The following is an 18271-nucleotide window of genomic DNA, read 5'->3' on the forward strand; positions in this document are numbered from 1 at the left end:
GAGTTAAAAACAGAATAAACTAACATAGAATATCAACCCTTCTTACCTACTAGGCTCTGGAATACAAGATATAGTGTGGCGTCAAATAACAAACCAACCAACCAAACAACTTGCCGAGGTTCAGTTGTTTGCTAGCACTCCCTGTATTTTTCTGTTTTTCTCAACTGCCCTGTCATCATTGTGAATGTGTATTCAGATTTCGTTTGGTACGCTGTCTCCTTTGTTGATTTAGTCTGGATGTGACAAAGAGTAAACGACTACGGATTACCTAATAAGCGACATAGAGAAGTACCCCGAACAACCGTTTGGGATCAAAGACATAATGCTCTACTGAGGGTCAAAAGAATTTAAAGTTTCCCAACGATTGTTAGACACTGACGTTGTGGGTTGACAATGCCTCACCGAACGATCTGCCGTGGATAATAATATGGATAATCCTTATCATGAATAATTCAGGATGTCACTATTTGGCTCTTTCTCCACCGTCAAGGGAAACGGTGAGTCTAGGGTCCAGCTGAGCAAACATATATAAATAGATGGTACCAGTAAAACAGTGAACCAAAGATCACCAGTTTCTGGCTTTCACATTCGACGCATACCTGCGAAGTTGCGGTGATGAATTTGTCTTCTGCAAATTATGCTTGTCGTACGTGACGATCTGGTGACAAGACTCACAGACTTGGTTAATGCATGTGTTGATGCAATAACCTACCTGCGTGGATCGATGCCCCTGATATCAGTAAATGGATTGTCTGGTCCAGGCACGATCATATACACATTGGACATGCTGGGTATTTGCCGAGTCTTAAACTTCAAACAAAAGAATGTCATTGAAAGAGGCAGCAGAAATAAATGGTGGGTTCAGAATGTACAATGAAGTAAAATAGGCTAAGGATTGAAGTAAAGAAATCACATTGGCTGCAACGCTGGACAGTTAATTGAGACCTGTCACTGAGCATCCCATCACTCCATCAGTTGTTTAACTCTATAGTTGCAGCATCACACACACATATCGATTGACAAGACCTTGACCTGAAAACATTTTCGTATTACAAAAGACGCAAGAACGATGTGTTAATGTCAGTGTCAAAACGTATTTAGCTCTAATGGGCGTATGTCCGTTACGACAAAATCTCGGTAACATGTTATGAACTGCGTAATATGCAAAAACGAATGTTATGGTCTTGTAATACATAAGTGCAATTAATCTGTATGGTCCTGCTCTCCTTTTATGACAATGTCAATGTATTACACAACCTCACGGATATGTATGGTGTCCCCGTCGTACCATCATCAACAATCCCGGTCTTGAGTTTCCGCAACATGTAGTTCTCGCTTTGAGGGTACGTAAGGCAATATGATTTATGAGTATAGTCATGTGACCAATCTACTGACGTCATCATGTTAAGCGACGTCATACGTCGCTTACGGCTGTCTGGTTCTGTGCACTCCAAGCAGACAGACGTTATGTCGGAGTGTCCTGATAACAGAGCGTTAACTACTGCCATTTCATTTCCTTCTCCTTCAACCTGCTGAGCGACAGAGTCGTTTAGAATCTGTAATTGCAAGAAGAGGGCCATCTCCTTCAAGTAATGACGATCCGAGATCAGACGATTATCCGCGCCATGTCGCGCCCGGACAAGATGGCGACTCGTCTCGCATGTGGGATGCTGCAGATGGAAATTCAGATATGCAAGGGGAACTTCAGACTATAAAAGGAAACCTCCAACGAATAAAGCTGCCGTCAGTTTTGAATCTTAATGAGTCAAGAAGAGGAATCAAGTCTGCAGATCGTAATGTATAATGTTATTTGCAAATCTGCACGCTACATTGAGACTGTATTGAAAATAGTTGGGACACTGAACACTACTGGTGATACCAGTAACTCAAGTTTGGACAAACTGTATGTCGTGTTGAAAGCTCATATGAATTCCCTTCAAGATGAGCATTCTGATGTAATTATTTTAGGGACAGTATGACCTGACAACGTCACGCTTCTTCAGGGCGCTTCAATCCCATACCAGTGTTGTAAGTCCTACTGCATTGGAGCAACTTCGTAACGTTGTATATATCTCAGCCGCTTCACAGAGTTCCAGCCCTCAACCTGCACGTGGATTCTTCCGTAGAGGTCCGTTTCGTGGCAGAGGACATGGAGGAAGTGACATTTGTGCTCCCTTCTACCAGTCCCGTCGCATCGTGGAGGAGGGCAACCTAACGCCGACCAAATGAATGCCGACATGTCAACAGAGATATCTATCTACCAGAGTTACCTCCCTTCCGTGGTGCTTCAACGGGAGAGTAACGGGGTTGCTTCCATTAGAACATGATCTGTTTACATGAGGATTCCTGGCGTCACTGACCGGATTGATACCGTTGATCCATGTGATTTCCCAAACCCACGTTTTAATGACAGTGAAATTTCGTTTGTTGATGGTGAGATATGTGACTCACTTAACAGTTGTTCGATTGAAGTATTTGATCCAAATATTAAACAAACAATGCATTTCGCCTGTTGGTTGTGTACCAAAGAAAAACGGGAAATGCTGACTGATGCAAAACTGACTCAAAACATTTGAACAGCTTTTGCTCCACCCATTCATACAGGAACGGGGATATTAGAATAGTGTTAGATGTAACCGAATGCAATGACTCTCTTGTACCTTTAGATTCGAAACATGGGTTCCATCATGTTCCAGCTGCTGTCTGTGATAGACCAGTTTTAGCTTTCAGATGGAATGATGTTTGTTACTGGTGGCGTGTGCTATAACCGTTTGGTCTATCATGTGGCCGGTATTATTTCTCAGAATTCCTGAGACCTGTCAACACATACCTCAGATCATTAGGTGTAAGAGTGGTAGTTTATGTGGATGATTTTTTTGTTAACTTGAGGAGGTAGATTCATCTACGATCACAGAGATTTGCTTACTGATTTTGTATTAGGTTTAATTTCGAGTTGGTCTTGGTGCCAGTACAACGGAGAGATTAAATTGGACTCACTATTTCTACACGTTTTGGTTGTGGTTTTGTAATCATAAAGGCTGTGAAGAAACTTGTACACCGCCTTAACAGAGATATTCAGCGCATCATTAAACGTAGTAGTAGTGGTACACAACACCGTGGACAGTGTGTTTCTGTTGCATGGCAAACTATTTCTGCGTGCCACATACAGGCTTAACTCTACAAGGTGTACGTGGGATAGAGGATTAAATTTAGATACAGACACTATTACAGAGCTTAAGTGGTAGCTAAACCACAATTGTAAAGTGGTATGTCCGATCACCTACGATCTGCAGATTGAGACAGACGCCTCCCATGTAGGCTGGGGTGGTACTCTTTTCTGTCTAAAATATTTGTTTCCCACACAAAGAATAGCAACATCAAAGTGTTAACAGACGAGTTTTTGCTCTAGCATTTATAAACAATCATGGTGGACCGTTCAAACGTCTATCTCGTTTGGCAAAGACGATTTGGGCAGAGTCGATAGAAAACGGGAACTGGATTCATTGCGCACATATATCCGGAGTCAACAGCATAAGGGCCGACCGTAGGTCGGATTTGGACTACCACAACTGGATGTTGGTCCAGGCTCTATTCCAGTACATCGAAGTTTTGTGGGGTCCGCCCGCCCTGGATCGATTTGCGAACATAACGATTGCACAGCTTACCAGGTTCAATAGCAGGTACTGGGAACCGTACATATATAGATGCCTTATGCCAGACAGATTGGAGACAGAACAACTTCGCCAATGCCCCATTTTGCTTGCTTCAAAGGGCTTCAAACCTCACCATAAACCTGGAGGCCCATCCGACTACCAGTACCAATGGAAAGGCCAACCACGGTACCCGCTACTCCAGAGGATCTTCGTTTCATCCCCACTTCGAATTCTCGTGCATCAGGTCAGGTGTTATCAGGTCCATGGGAATTTTCCCAGAACCGCGGAAAAATCCAAGTTGGCAGATATTTGCTTGGAGAGTAATGGTGAAAACGCTTATCTCAGATAGAGACAGAGAGAGCTATTTCACAAATGCTGCTATTCCTTGCAACCATCACCCCAAGATCTTATGACAAAATGATTAGGGAACTATACATATTCTGCGAAGAACGCGGCTCTTCCAATCCTCCATCATCTACGGCTTCTTTGGCAGATTTTTTCTGATTCCTCAGACAGACGCGAATCTACTCTTTCAACTGTATCGTCCTCTTTTGGCCATTTATTTCAGAGCTGTGTGATGCCGGACCTTACCAAAGATTCGTTGATTATACTGCTGAGGAAAGCTCGGGGACGCGTTTATGACTTACTCTAAGGTGATCCATGTGCAAAGTTTCACGAACCTCTTCATTGTGTGCTGGACAACAGTGACTTGCTGATTAAGGATCTTCGACTAAAAGCAATATGCCTACTGTCTGTAAGTTTAATGCTCAGACCATCGGATATCACTCCTATATCTAGTTTGAATGACTGGTTTTTAGGTTCTTATTCCTCCTCACCCAACAGAAAACCTGACCCTGTTTTAACCGTGAAGAGAGCAGTTTTTGTGACATTTAAGAAGCATTTTAAGGCTCTTGATTCTTCGACTGTGAGTCGTATATTTGAGGACAGCATCAGTAGAACAGGACTGGCTGGAAAGGTTTCACTGCGAGGTCCTTTCGACCCCCTGGTTTTATACACGCCACTGACACTAGGACGGAGTGGGTTAAAAGTTCAATTATCAGCAGGTGTGATGTGGTTTGTTTGTAATTATTCTTGCTCCTATTCACAACATCTCCTATTCCGGCATTATCATTGTGTACTGAGAAAGATTTGTTTTGAGCTTCCTCAAACGTAATTAGGGTGTTTCTGAAAAAGCCATTGTTCCTCGTAACTTCATAGTTCTTCATTGTTAGTTACTCTTTGAAAAGGGCTGTTATTTCCGGTAAATGTTCCAAATATTTCATGAGTCTGTTGTTGGTCACTATGACGTAGGTTTCCAAAAATGTGATGTATCATGTGTAATATTTCATGTGAGTGAAACAACTCAATCCTTTCTGAAGCTGCTCATTGATTCCATCTGAAACACTGAGACAACTGCAACCTTTCCTATTTTCAAACTGGTATTTCTTTGTCAGAACACCCCTGTCCTAATATTTCCAGTTAAATGATATCACCAGATGTTGTGGAAACTCTTTGGTTTAAAAATCACGGATGCTTTTCAATGGATGAATGTTTGCACAACAGATGCACCAATCTTCTGTTTTGTATTCAGTCTGAGGTGGTGGCAGAATTGGTCCAGAACAACCGTCCTTGTCATATATTCCACGACTGGATTCTTATTTATTTTAACGTGCATCTTCCGGCCACAACTGACAGCTGATACTCGGCTGTTTTATGCACGCACCTTGTCCTTCAATTTCCATGAGGCAATAACTGCAAGGAAGGTTGGCCATGATGTTCTATTAATGTCCGTTTGCACATGAAGGTGTATGAAGCATCCTGTTTAAAATTCCTTCTAATATAATGAAACTGAGATGAAACAAAAATAGAAGACAATCACATGGAAATCTGATATTGCATTGTGATTTGCTCTTTGAAACGGCAATAACTTCCAGTCATCAATACTTGTGGTCAGAACTTTCCACGACATATGTTTCTTGCGTTCAGGATACGTAAGGCAATAGGATCATGCTATGGTTTTAGGTCGCTTTCAGTAATATTCCAGCAATACCATGGCGAAGGACACTATAAATAGGCTTGAGATTTTGTATCCATGATTAACATAGAACTTCATCTGATTGATGGGTTTCGGTGGATTGGGGGATTTCATGTGTTTTCTCCTGTACGTGTTTTTCAACACCTTCAATCATCTTTTTCTAATTAAGTCACCGAGGTAGCTGAAATTAAGGGTATCATTTCAGACTTCAAACGGTAAAGACTAATATGTTTAAAACAATTTAAATATTTCTAAAACTGCTTATTGATCGCATATAAAAACCTGAGACTTTACAACTGCAACCAGGATCTACTTCCAGTATTTCCACACTGGTACTTCTTTGTCATAACACTTGTGTCTTTCTTAACATTTAAATTTCAATAATATCATCAGATGATGATGGTTGCAACAGCTCACGGGTGATTTTTTCCTGGATGAATGTTTCCACAACAGATGTAATAGTCTTACTTTTCTCGACGGAGTCGACGGAGGTGGTTACTGAATTGGTGAAGGTGTATTCAGGATGACATTTTCTTTCATCATACCACAGCGGTTTTGTCATAAGGTCAACTACTGGATCATATGACTGGACTCTGATATCATATGACACTGAGATGAAACAAAAATAGGCGACAACCACATGAAAATCTTATATTACAGTGCTACTGCTCTTTGGAAAACGCCATAACTTCCAATGGATTTACCTCAATGACATCGATGTTATTCCCCAGTGATTTCAGGTTGTATTCCGTTTCTTTTATTGGCGCATGCACTGGCTAGTTCCTTGTAAACATTTCATATCATGTCCGAAACTACTTCATCTGTCTGCCGTCCTCGTTGTTACAATCTGTAGCATCTTACAGCTTGTAATTGACATCTTTGATCCCAAGATAGATGCACCTGCTCTCCGTCTGGCAATTGATATGTTCCCCGTCTGTCGTGAGAACTACTAATTGATCCTTTCCGTGGACTGTGGCGCCACAATCGAGCACTGATGCATGAACCCAACACGATGTTTGTCTTGCTCATGTTTGCATCGTTTTTTTATAATAGTTTCGAAAACAAAGATTCGGAAAAATATTTGATTCTGATGTTGAAAACCGAAATGTATTCCCCCAAACAAAATCAAGTAGCTATTTTTCATATCAATGAGTCACTTTGAATAGACTGGTGTGAGTGCATTTATAGATGTACATTGAAGACGGAATCACCTTGATGTCACTGTTTTTCAAATGTAAGAACATTTGAGCCTGAAATTTATGTGAACGAAATTTTGGTTATGGAAATTCTGAAGAATCATCTTCCAGTAAACTGTTGAAGTAGTTGGGAATGGTCATTGATCCTAATTTGACAAAACAGAATGCATCAAAATGCAAGGACAGTCGGTTTATCATTACAGAGGTTTTCATGAGATACACCGTACTGATTTACGTCCAGTCTGTTTTAATGACCATTTTAAGCAGAAATTATGTTCTCTGGCACAAACTTTGTGAATCTATGGGCGCGACGTTAAATGACATCCAAGCGGCGAATCACTTATTTCACAATTTAGTTTCATGCAAATTGGTCTCTATACAGAATACTCGAAGAAACAGTGATTTGACAAATATTGTGTTAAGGGAATCTAGTTTGCAGTGATCCTGTGGAATTTTGTAGAGGCTTTCAAAGAGACAGCTGCAAAACGAAAACTATTTCCTTGAGCAGTGAAGCTGTTATCGCTTCCAAGTAATCAAGTGACGAAAATCTTGTCTGTGTATTTTTTTCGACGACCGAAACCGGAATCAGGTGGAGACTGAACAGCAACATCAACATGCATCTGTTAGACAGTAGGCATTGGAAAAGGAATTAAGAATGTGGATTTGATGACACTTTGTTCAGTATTCTTCTATGAGTCAGTTTTATTCCTTAAGAAGGTCCAACACGAGTCGTGTGCTTAGTTGCTAACACATTGGGACAGGTCATTATTAAAATGTGACTCTGATTGCTCGCTTTGTTGTTTAACGCTGCATTCATTAATATTTCAACTTTATGGTGGCGGTTTGTAAATAATCGAGTGCCTACCGGACACTCTAGTGATCAACAGCATGAGCATCGATCCACACAATTGGGGATTGCCACAGTGGTCTAGTGAATGGTGCATCTGACTGGAGAGTCGATGGTTCTGTCCCATACCCAAGTCATGTCAAACACGCTGCACTTCAAGATGTGAATACTTGTTGTTGCCCTGCCTGGCATTCGGTATTTAGTGTATTGGTCGTCATGCACGTCGCGTTGTAAGTACTTTAATACCGCACGGGATGTAAACACCTTTAGTAATTTGTACTCAACTTCAAATCATCGAGTTGGCATACCTGCGACAGATTGACATAGTTAGATGTGCCGAAGTACAAAACCTATTTAACCTCCCTAATCTAACGCGTTAACAGTAAAAGGGAATGTGCTTCATATTAATGATATTGCAAGATAAATATCTGCTTGAAGCAGCGCCCATGTACGTGCACATCTTGCTTTGTCTTGAAAAAAAAAGATTTGTTTTAGTTGTCTATTTTTTTCGGGGGTGTTGGGGCGGTGTCTTTTTCAATCACTTTGACTTTCATTTTACATTTCACCTTTATATAATTACTCACGTTCATCCTCGGTGTAAGACTGATTTGGTGTCTTAAACAGAAACACTTTTCACAGAGAAGCACTCGCACAAAACTGTCCAGAATGTATTGCATCGGGGGCTTCCAGAGAACCACTTAGACAGCTGCACCGAAATATCTAAACACTGACTCCAGACATTGCACTCCAGGTACTCCAGGCACTCAAGGAGTGCTATATCGTACTGCATCTGGTATCATTCCTCTTGCATGTGTGTTTATTAAATATACACACGTGTAGACAAGATTACACAAAGCCTTGTTGATCGAAGCTGCTAATTGACACCAATAAACCAATTCGTTCAAACATTTATTCATCCATCCATTCTCTTTTCAGTTCACTCATTTGTACTACTCATCTACCAGTTCAGTAAACCGTGTTTGTCCTGACAGGCGGCTAACAGGGTCGGTGGTCAGGCAAGCTGACTTGCTTGATATATGATATATCTCAACAGCGTAGAATGATGCTCATTGTGTTAATCTCTGAATTGTCTGGTCCAGACTCGATTATTTTCGGACGGTTGCCATATAGCTGGAATATGCGTAATAGAACATTCCAAACAAAGCCCACTCATTCAATTTAGGGTACAATGGTGATGCAACTATTCGAATTCCCACACCAGTACATTTGTGTTAATATGTAAAAGTGCATCTCTAAAATATTAGAAAATTGCATCAAATTCAACATTTAGATTAGCGTTTTTTCTCATGAATGCTTCAATGTCGTGAATAATTGTGGGAAATAATGCAGACAGAATGTCGCAGAATTGATAGACATATATGTTTTTGCTGATTGTTTGGCGTGATCATTGTCATTTACTTAGATGGCAAGAGCAGTAAACATTTGTCATGAGTGACACAGCAGATTAAGTTGACCATTAAAACAATCAAGAACAGTTGTACAGGGATGACTCACCGACCAGTGTTGCGGGGTATTTTCGTATCACGACAAGCTAACAGAACGTGCTACACATAACGCTGTCACGAAGCATGCTACACATAACGTCATCACAAAACATGTTACACATAACAGTGTTTCAAAACAAGCTACGCATGACACTCTTACTAAACATAACACACAACATATGCTAGATATATCACAAATCACCGCTACATGTAACATTTTCAATAAAACATGCTATAAATAACACATTCTTACAAAACATGCTACACATATGACATCGCACGAGCCAGTGTGTGATCCAGTTTAACACAGGCCAGCTAAGGAAGCATGAAGACTTGTGAGGGTGTCTGGGTGTGGCGGGGTGTACGAGACATGGCGTGTGCCAGTTTCATTTTGGTCCAGTAAGGTACAAGTCATCATAAAGTACAATGTTCTTGAAAGCGAACTGAAACCCCATTTCACTACCTGTCACCATATTGCTAGAAGTTTGTCATTTACTGACCACTGATGGTTGTGATGATGAGTTGATTGTTTTGTTTGTTTACAGACCGTTGTTGCATGATAGGGGTACTTCTGTGGCATCTGCGACATTTTGCTTATTGTCAGTTTAGAATTTGTCTTCAGCAACCCATGCTAACAGAGGCGACTAACAGGACCGACTGACACATGTCATCGTATCAAAGCTGCGTTGACTGATGTTCATGCTGTCGATCACTGGATTGTCTGGTACAGATTTGGTTATTTACAGGCTGTCCCTAGGTTGCTGAAATGTTACTGAGCGCGCAGTTTATAAACAAACAAACAAACAAACAAACAAACAAACAAACAAACATTGTGGCGTCGGGTTTTAAATGCTCACCACTTTACAGTAAAGACTATGAATTTCAAGAGCAACCCAAAACTCGTGCGTACTTTCGCGAGCAACTGGTGTCAGCACTCATCTTCAGAGGTCCATTCATGATTTTTGATAGGGTTGTATTCGCTGATTATTGAAAATATTAAAATAAGAATACCCTAAAGTTAAATGTACGAGTTAGAATTGGTCTTTAGCAACCCATACTTGTCGTAAGAGTCAACCAACAGTTTTGGGTGGTCAGATTCGTATCCGAGTTGCGGAGATCAATGCTCCTGCTGTTGATCAATGGATTGTTTGGTCCAGACTCGATTGTCTACAGACCACGGCAAAAAGCTGACATATAATGATTGCTAGGTGTGACGTTAAACAACCAATAAACAAAGATGATAAAAAAATATGGATACTCCCAAGCTGGGATAAGATATTTTCTAGCACTCCTCGTATTTTGCCAGTGTTTCCATCTGCCCACGTGAAATTATTTAAATGATTTTTATCTCATTTTCCCCCGTCAGTGTTAAAGGTTATGCTCTGATAATAATCCCCAGGTGAAGTTGAGCTTTCTTAATCTCTATTTATGAAAAAAATGGTTTCCGAAGGCAAAGATTAATTTTTACATCTATACATTTAAAGACGCTAACTATGCGAACTATGCGAACTGGGTTTAAAAATGCATGGAATGCGTTACGCATTTAGTGAGAAACATCTTTCTAAATGTGTTTTCAATTTTTTTTTATCTCGCCCTCTCTCCTGCTGGTTTAGGCTTGAGGGAAAACACAGAAAAAAACAAACGGATTTGCTAATAGTCGGCGGAGAGACGCCTTTCCTTCCTGTCGTTGGCCAAAGAACCTTTCGGGATCAAAGAGATAATACTCTGCCAAAGGTCATAAGAACTTACAGTTTTTCATCAATTGTCAGCCGCTGACGTTGTGAGGTAATGATGCCGCACCGATGGTCTTGCTATCCTGTTGGGGACGATGTTTTAAATAATAATAATAAAAAAAATATACAATTAGATTTGATCTTATTAAAATCTTAATCCCGATTCATTGGTTTAATGTATTCTAAATGAATTCTGGAACGCAGTGTCCGCAGATGTATTAAGACATCGCTTCATTTTGAATTTTGACAGATAATGAGCGCATTTTCGAAAGATATCGCTTCATTACATAAGTTTTTTTAAAAAACAAATGTCTGTAAATTAATTAAGACATGGCTTCAACTCGAAATTTTAAAAGGCTATGTCCGTAACTTTAGTAAGACATGTCGCAATTTTAAAAGGTAATGTCCGTAGCTTTATTACAGCATATCTTCTGTTCAGAATTTTAAAAGATAATATCAACATCATTTTTAAGACATGGGTTATGGTTTTCCTTCACAACATCATAGGGATTGTTTTCAGTCGTATCACTAATTGTGGGTGCGAGTTGCTGATTATGCTCCTTCATGGCCATTTGTCAGGTAACGGGACTAATGCCTTTCAGATTCATGATTAATGAACTGTCTTCATTCATTCATTTCCGAATTCAGATTCTTGTTAATTGATTTGAGCCATTAAGTTCTACATCAGTTTTAGTTCCCATCCTTCATGGAATTCATCAAGAAGTTAAAGTGTTCGGTCGTTACTCTGTATGCCCGAGTTAAATTCCCAATTGGAGATGTCAATGTCATTTGTCTCCTGTAGTGATATTGCTGGAGGAGAGCTAAAAAGATGTAACATTGAAATTACATGCAATGCCTTTGTGATTAAAATCTCTAAGTGGAAAGTAGGTGAGCGATATGAGAGGAATCATTCCGGTACCTATTTTTAAATGAACACAATGTATTTCCCTTTCCGGGCTGGTTTTCCAGCTGTCATTTCGTGTTAAACATAATGCACACACAGGCAAATTACCATTCAGAGGGACTGGAACGTTCGTCAGACCCCTGCAGTGAGTTGACATAGAATGACGTGTGGTGAAGTCAAAATCGCATGCCTCAGTGCCGTAAACATGAGCACTCTGTTCAGGGAAGTGTATTTCAGAGAACCCGCAAAGGAAACTGAACCGGCAAAAAGACACTATTCGTAATGCAACTATTCCCCGTTGAATTAGACCGTTATACTCTCTTATTGTCTTATTATTCAGGATCTAATCGTGTTTGTTCAGAGTTCAGTCAGATACTTTCGGCATATTGGTGCACATAAGTTGGCTGTTGTGTGCCAAACACAACTGATATGAATACCCACAAGGTAAATAACCTTCATTACAAAAACTAACAGGTTCAATACGGTTATTTCTTACATGCTGTGAACATGCAGATTTAACAGGGAGGCATCGCAAGAGAGACTGTTATTTAATAAATTGGTCAATAACTGAAATACGTTCACGGGTTCCTTTCACGACGTAAAGTCAACTTTAACTCCCATTCTTTAACATTGCACTGAGGTTAACTTAGTGACTTACGACCACATTATATTCTTTGTGAAAGGAGGCCCTGGTCAATATGAACAACAGTCTGTTTACTTCGGTATCTTTGACTATTAAATATATGTTGAGTTATCGCGAACGCCATTGTGGAAGCAATCGATCATGGAGCAATATTGATTCATTTGGAAACATAGCTATGTCAAGATTACAATTAGAGTAAACGTGGTTTCGTTTGTGTTTTCAGTAAGGGCGTAGCCTACGGTTAGAGCTTTCGTTCGTCACGCCTATGAGTCCGCTTTTATTCTCCAAATGGATACAATGTGTGAAGCCCATGTCTGGTCTCCCTCCTTGATATTTCTGGAATATTAATAAAGCCCAATTCACCCACTCACTCAGTTTAGTTCGGAATTTCACGTTCGTTATCGGGATTAGAGGCAAACCGACGGGATCGGGGTGGTCATGCTCGTTGACTTGAATGACACGTCATCTTCGTAATCACGTACCTCAATGCTCATGATGTTGATCATTGGGTTGTCTGACCCAAACTCTATTATTTACAGAGCAACGCCATATATCCCGGCGTTAGAAACATACCTACAAACAAACCATTTTGGTACAACACTTTATAATAAACGTCTCTTGAGGAAGGCCACTGTAAATCACAAGTTTTCATTGGGGTTCAGTAACTGTACTGGTTTTCAGGAGGCTGTACGTTCTAAATTAAAGAAGGAATTATGACAAGTTACATTCTGTCAGGTATAAAACACAACAACACTGACATGCATCTCCTCTGGTACATGACCACCATGTACTGCCGAGGGAATAAGTTTCAACACCTTTCGTGAAGAATGTGGCTGGATTCAATTGGGACGGGACATTGTCAGGAGCGACGATGCTCAGCTTTAGACTCCGCGAGAAAGGAATACTCAAATTAAAGAATATTAATGATGTTGAGGTATGTGTTTTCATCTCTTGCTGTTTTGAACAATTACTAACGGATATACAGTAATATTAATAATGACTATAGATTTATGTAGCGGTATTACCAGCTGAGCACAACTACCAAAAGGCGCTGCTAGAGTCTGACATCATATGAATATGCACAGTGGTAGGAATGTCTAGTCGTATACGTTCTAGAACAAGTGAGTCTCGGTGACTTTCATCCAGAACAAGTGAGTCTCGGTGACTTTCATCCAGAACAAGTGAGTCTCGGTGACTTTCATCCAGAACAAGTGAGTCTCGGTGATTTTCATCCAGATACGAAACAGACTGCTCTCTGGAAGTGACTTCCACAGTGCTTGGCCTGCTGCTGCAAATCTACGGTCCCCATAGGTTGATGAATGAATGAATGAATGAATGAATAATGGTACCTCTGGCCACTGATATTGTGGATATTGGAATATGCCCTGCGGCATATTTTGTTGATGTTTGATTTAGCTGAAAGAATTGATTCAAAGACACAACCAAGATTCCTTGCCTCATTGACTGGTTTTATTACATGGTCTCCAATGTGGAAAGATGGAAGACTCAACTTCTGTCGTGCAGATTTGGGGCAAAAGATCATAAATTCCGTTTTCTCGCTGTTGATGGTCTGACAACAGTCAGTTTCGATCAGAACTCGTAGCCTTTTACGTTTGTTCTTGTTCTGAAATCGAGTCATTATACTAAAGGCCGTACTATGTCGGGATAGATTGTGGAAGACTGTCAGACACTTATATTTGCATAAAAGTATGAACAAGTTTGAACATTATTTATCACCATGCGGCAGATTTACAATCACAATGCCGATCACACATTTTCTACATTCCTTCCTTTGATGAAAGCATCCTAAAATAGAACGTCTGGTCACCATGCCATAATTCACTCATAAGGTCCCGGTTACAGTTGGTGTTCAGTAACCCATGCATGTCGTGAGAGGCGACTAACGGGTACAGGTGGTCAGGCCAACAGACATGGTTGACCGTCATAGTATCACTGGAGTGTCTCATCCAGACTTGATTGTTTACAGATCGCCGACATGTAGGTGGAATACGGGTTAGTGCGGCGTTAAACCAATGATACCATGATGAATGTGACCTCTGACAAATATGTTGAACACATGCTTGTATTTTGACCTTCCATATATCATATACATCTCCAGTCACAAAATAATGTGCTGTACTGTACTATGACCTGAATAAAAGTGAAGTTGTGAAAATCATGATCGCTGCACGTATTGACGTGCAAATCTGAAATTAAATGAAAATCGTTTCGTAGTCATTTTCCTTTATAATCCCTACACGGCGACACCAATCTTTAACAAATCGGTTAATCTACCAGTCCGTTTTTATAAATGAGGTATTTACACGACCGTGGTTTACCTCTCGTCTGTATATTTGGTTGTTAGTCGATTTTCGCGTCTGTATCAACTGTTGGAAAAAAATACAGTGAGACACGAAACCTAGTTTATGTGCCCTAATCTGAAAGACGTTACCATAATAAATGGCTCGTTCTGTGAAATCAAATCCATCTCCCTGCAACCTGATTACAAGAATCGTTGTGCCACAGTAAACTTGCATCCCCAGTCGATAAATAAAAGAAAGAACCCCACCCACCCCCACCCCCACCCCCTAAAACAAACAAACAAACAAAACAAAACGAACAAAAACAAAAACAAAACAAAACAATACAAACTAACAAACACTCGTTCACCCACTCACGCGTGTAGCACAGCATGCATCCCAACACATAGATAGCACACACACATATATATATGTATGTGTGTGTGTGTGTGTGTGTGTGTGTGTGTGTGTGTGTGTGTGTGTGTATAATATATGAAGATATGTCAGACACCATACTCACCAGGCTAGCATTCAATGAGTTAACACGGTGACATTTCTTCAGTGTAAACGTAAGGAAGAGAAGTCACGATATGGCTGGAATGTTGCCAAAGTGACTTGAAATCTAACTCATTCACTCACAGACAGGCATGTACAATTTACACTCATATACAGTATAACAGAATCAATAACACGTACTAACGTTTACTGTTTCGCATGGAGACAAAGTCAGGAACATATATTCATGACATGCTTGTCCCCGTAATTATTACTGAGTCTAAAGTTAACAGGTATTTTCACACAATTACATTATAACTCAACAATGTAAAATAACTGAAATCGGTTTAAAATATTCATAACCTGTCACATCTTTCACAACTTTCTTCCAAAAACATGTTATTTTGAATGGCCGATACATTTGACACTTAAACACGCATATTGCATAATTGCCTACTGGAGAGCCATTACATCTGCAAACATGATTGCTTTTTCTGTCCGAAGATAACTTTAAAAAGTCCAGAAGCACAGTTAAAATACGAATTGGTCCCCTTGGACAGTTTTGCACAAACGGTAACGCCAAGTCAGTTTTTAAAGACCTTTCGGCAACAATACCAGTTAATATCACTGACTTCAGTAATCTCATTTCGCGTTGTATGTTGAATCATATTCATATTGAAATTGCAACGTAAATATGATGGAGTGGCCAGTATCTCTTTAAAGTTTCACCCGTGAACATTTGGGCTAGAATTGTCTCCAGCGAGACATGTCGGGGAAGTGGAAGCAACTGTAACTCATTGAGTGGTCAGGCTCGCAGAATGTCCTCGGATCCCAGTTGCGTAGATCGCTGCTCCTCCTATTGACAACTGGATTGTCTGTCCGTAACGTAAAAGTAACGCACCGCCCAATATTAATTACCCTAACTTAACAATTTTTCCAGTGATGAGTTTTACGATAGGTCTCTATGGGAAACCGTTGTTCTGTGCATACTTTCTGCCTAAAGCATGCACCTTGGGGAAATTCACGTGCACTTTAAAGGCACGGGTAACAGGCCACCATCTCAACACGAATATGCATGATTACCCTCTGGCTCCCAGGGTGTCCATAGGACAAAGATGGCAGATCATTGGTATGCACAGGACCGGGATGTCATGTCGTGCTATTGGCCGAGAATTGAATCTAAGCCACACGACGATTACCAGGTTAATTGCCAAACATGGTGCCACAGGAGAGGTTAAGGACCGATCCAGGATAATTAGGCCAAGGAAATCAGATGCCAGGGATGACAGAGCATTGGTTCGAATGGCTAGTCGTAACCTATGGCGCCTTTTCCAAAGACTGTCCACCGGCACTGTCCGGAGACGTCTTCATGCTGCAGGTCTGAGAGCAAGACGTCCTGGATCGTCTGGTGCACAGCAAGGCAGCTGTAGGGGTGGACCATTAGATCATGGCGGCGCATTCATTGGTCCGACGAAAGCCGGTTCCTCCTGCACGTTACAGACGGCCGTGCGCAAGTCTGGAGCTCAAGAGGAGCAGCATATCACCAGGGAAACATCCAAGAGGAGGTACCCTTTGGAAGGTAGTGTCATGGTGTGGGGTTGCTGTTCCTTTGACTGCAAGCTGGATCTGGTCATCATTCCTTGGAATCGTAATGGACAGAGATACCAGAATGAGATTCTGAATGAACATATGGTGCCAATCTTGCAAGCCGACCTGTCTTCATGGACGGCAATGCTAGACCTCATGGAGCCCATACTGTTCGCCAATTTCTCAGGAACAATGCCATAGACACGATACCATGGCAAACTCCAAGCCCTGACCTCAACCCCGTGGAGCATCTGTGGGACATTCTGGGCCGCCAGGTCAAGCGGAGGGAACCTCCAGTCAATTCCCTGCAGGAATTGTCCCAAGCTTTGGTGGAGGAGTGGAACAAAATACCATTGAGGAGGATCCGGAGGCTCTTGAGAGCATGAGACGTCGTGTCAGACTGACCATTGCTACCAGAGGTGGATACACAAGATATTGAAGGCATTTCTCTGTGTGAAACTGTCGCATATAAGGTTCAATTTCTATGCACATTCGATGTCTTGTGTTCATTTAATACGTGTGGGTGGCAATACTTTTCAGGGGCTTGTTTTGGCTGGTATTGTTGTCATTAAAAGATGTTGCCTCAAACTGATGTATTACCATTTTTTGCCAATGAGAACCGAGATAGATACCTAAAGATCACAATTATCCCATTCAACGGTCTTTGAATTTTCTCTCGCACAGTCATCTTTATGTACCACAACTTTCTTAAAATGTGGGTGGTGAGTTACATTTGATGAGGTGTATGTTTTCGGGTCTGCGATAAAATGCAGTCGGTGAGAAACAGAAATACAAAAAGAGTTGCTCTTACATGTAGAACATTCACATATTTCGCCAAGGAAATTCAAAAGTGGAGTAAAACCACATAAAAAGCTTCCTTCACACCTATATTGTGATTAGTGAACATCCAACTAGATGGAGACTGCAAGACAGTTTGTGTTCAAGTGAGCGACTTTTTAATGCTACTCTGCTTCTAACAATATTACGAGGGGGACACCATAAATGTTCTTCACCCCACTGTGGGGATTCGAATCACAACAGGCAAACGGTTTAACCACTAGGCTACCCCGCCGCCATTGTGTTCAAGCAGTGTTTGGTCCTAACTTTCTGGACCCGTGAAGGTCCCGGGGTAGAATAGGTCTTCAGCAACCCATGCTTGCCATGAAAGGCGACTCAGCTTGTCGTAAGAGGCGACTAACGGGATCGGGTGGTATTGTGACAGATGAAGGCTGTATGGAATGCCTCCTCAGTTTCATGGCTGCACTGACCCGTGACGGTCACTGGATAGAATAGGCTTTCGGCAACCCATGCTTGCCATAAAAGGTGACTATGCCTGTTGCAAGAGGCGACTAACGGGATCGGGTGGTCAGGCT

This window comes from Haliotis asinina, chromosome 16, assembly GCF_037392515.1.
Source record: "Haliotis asinina isolate JCU_RB_2024 chromosome 16, JCU_Hal_asi_v2, whole genome shotgun sequence".
Lineage (NCBI taxonomy): Eukaryota > Metazoa > Mollusca > Gastropoda > Lepetellida > Haliotidae > Haliotis > Haliotis asinina.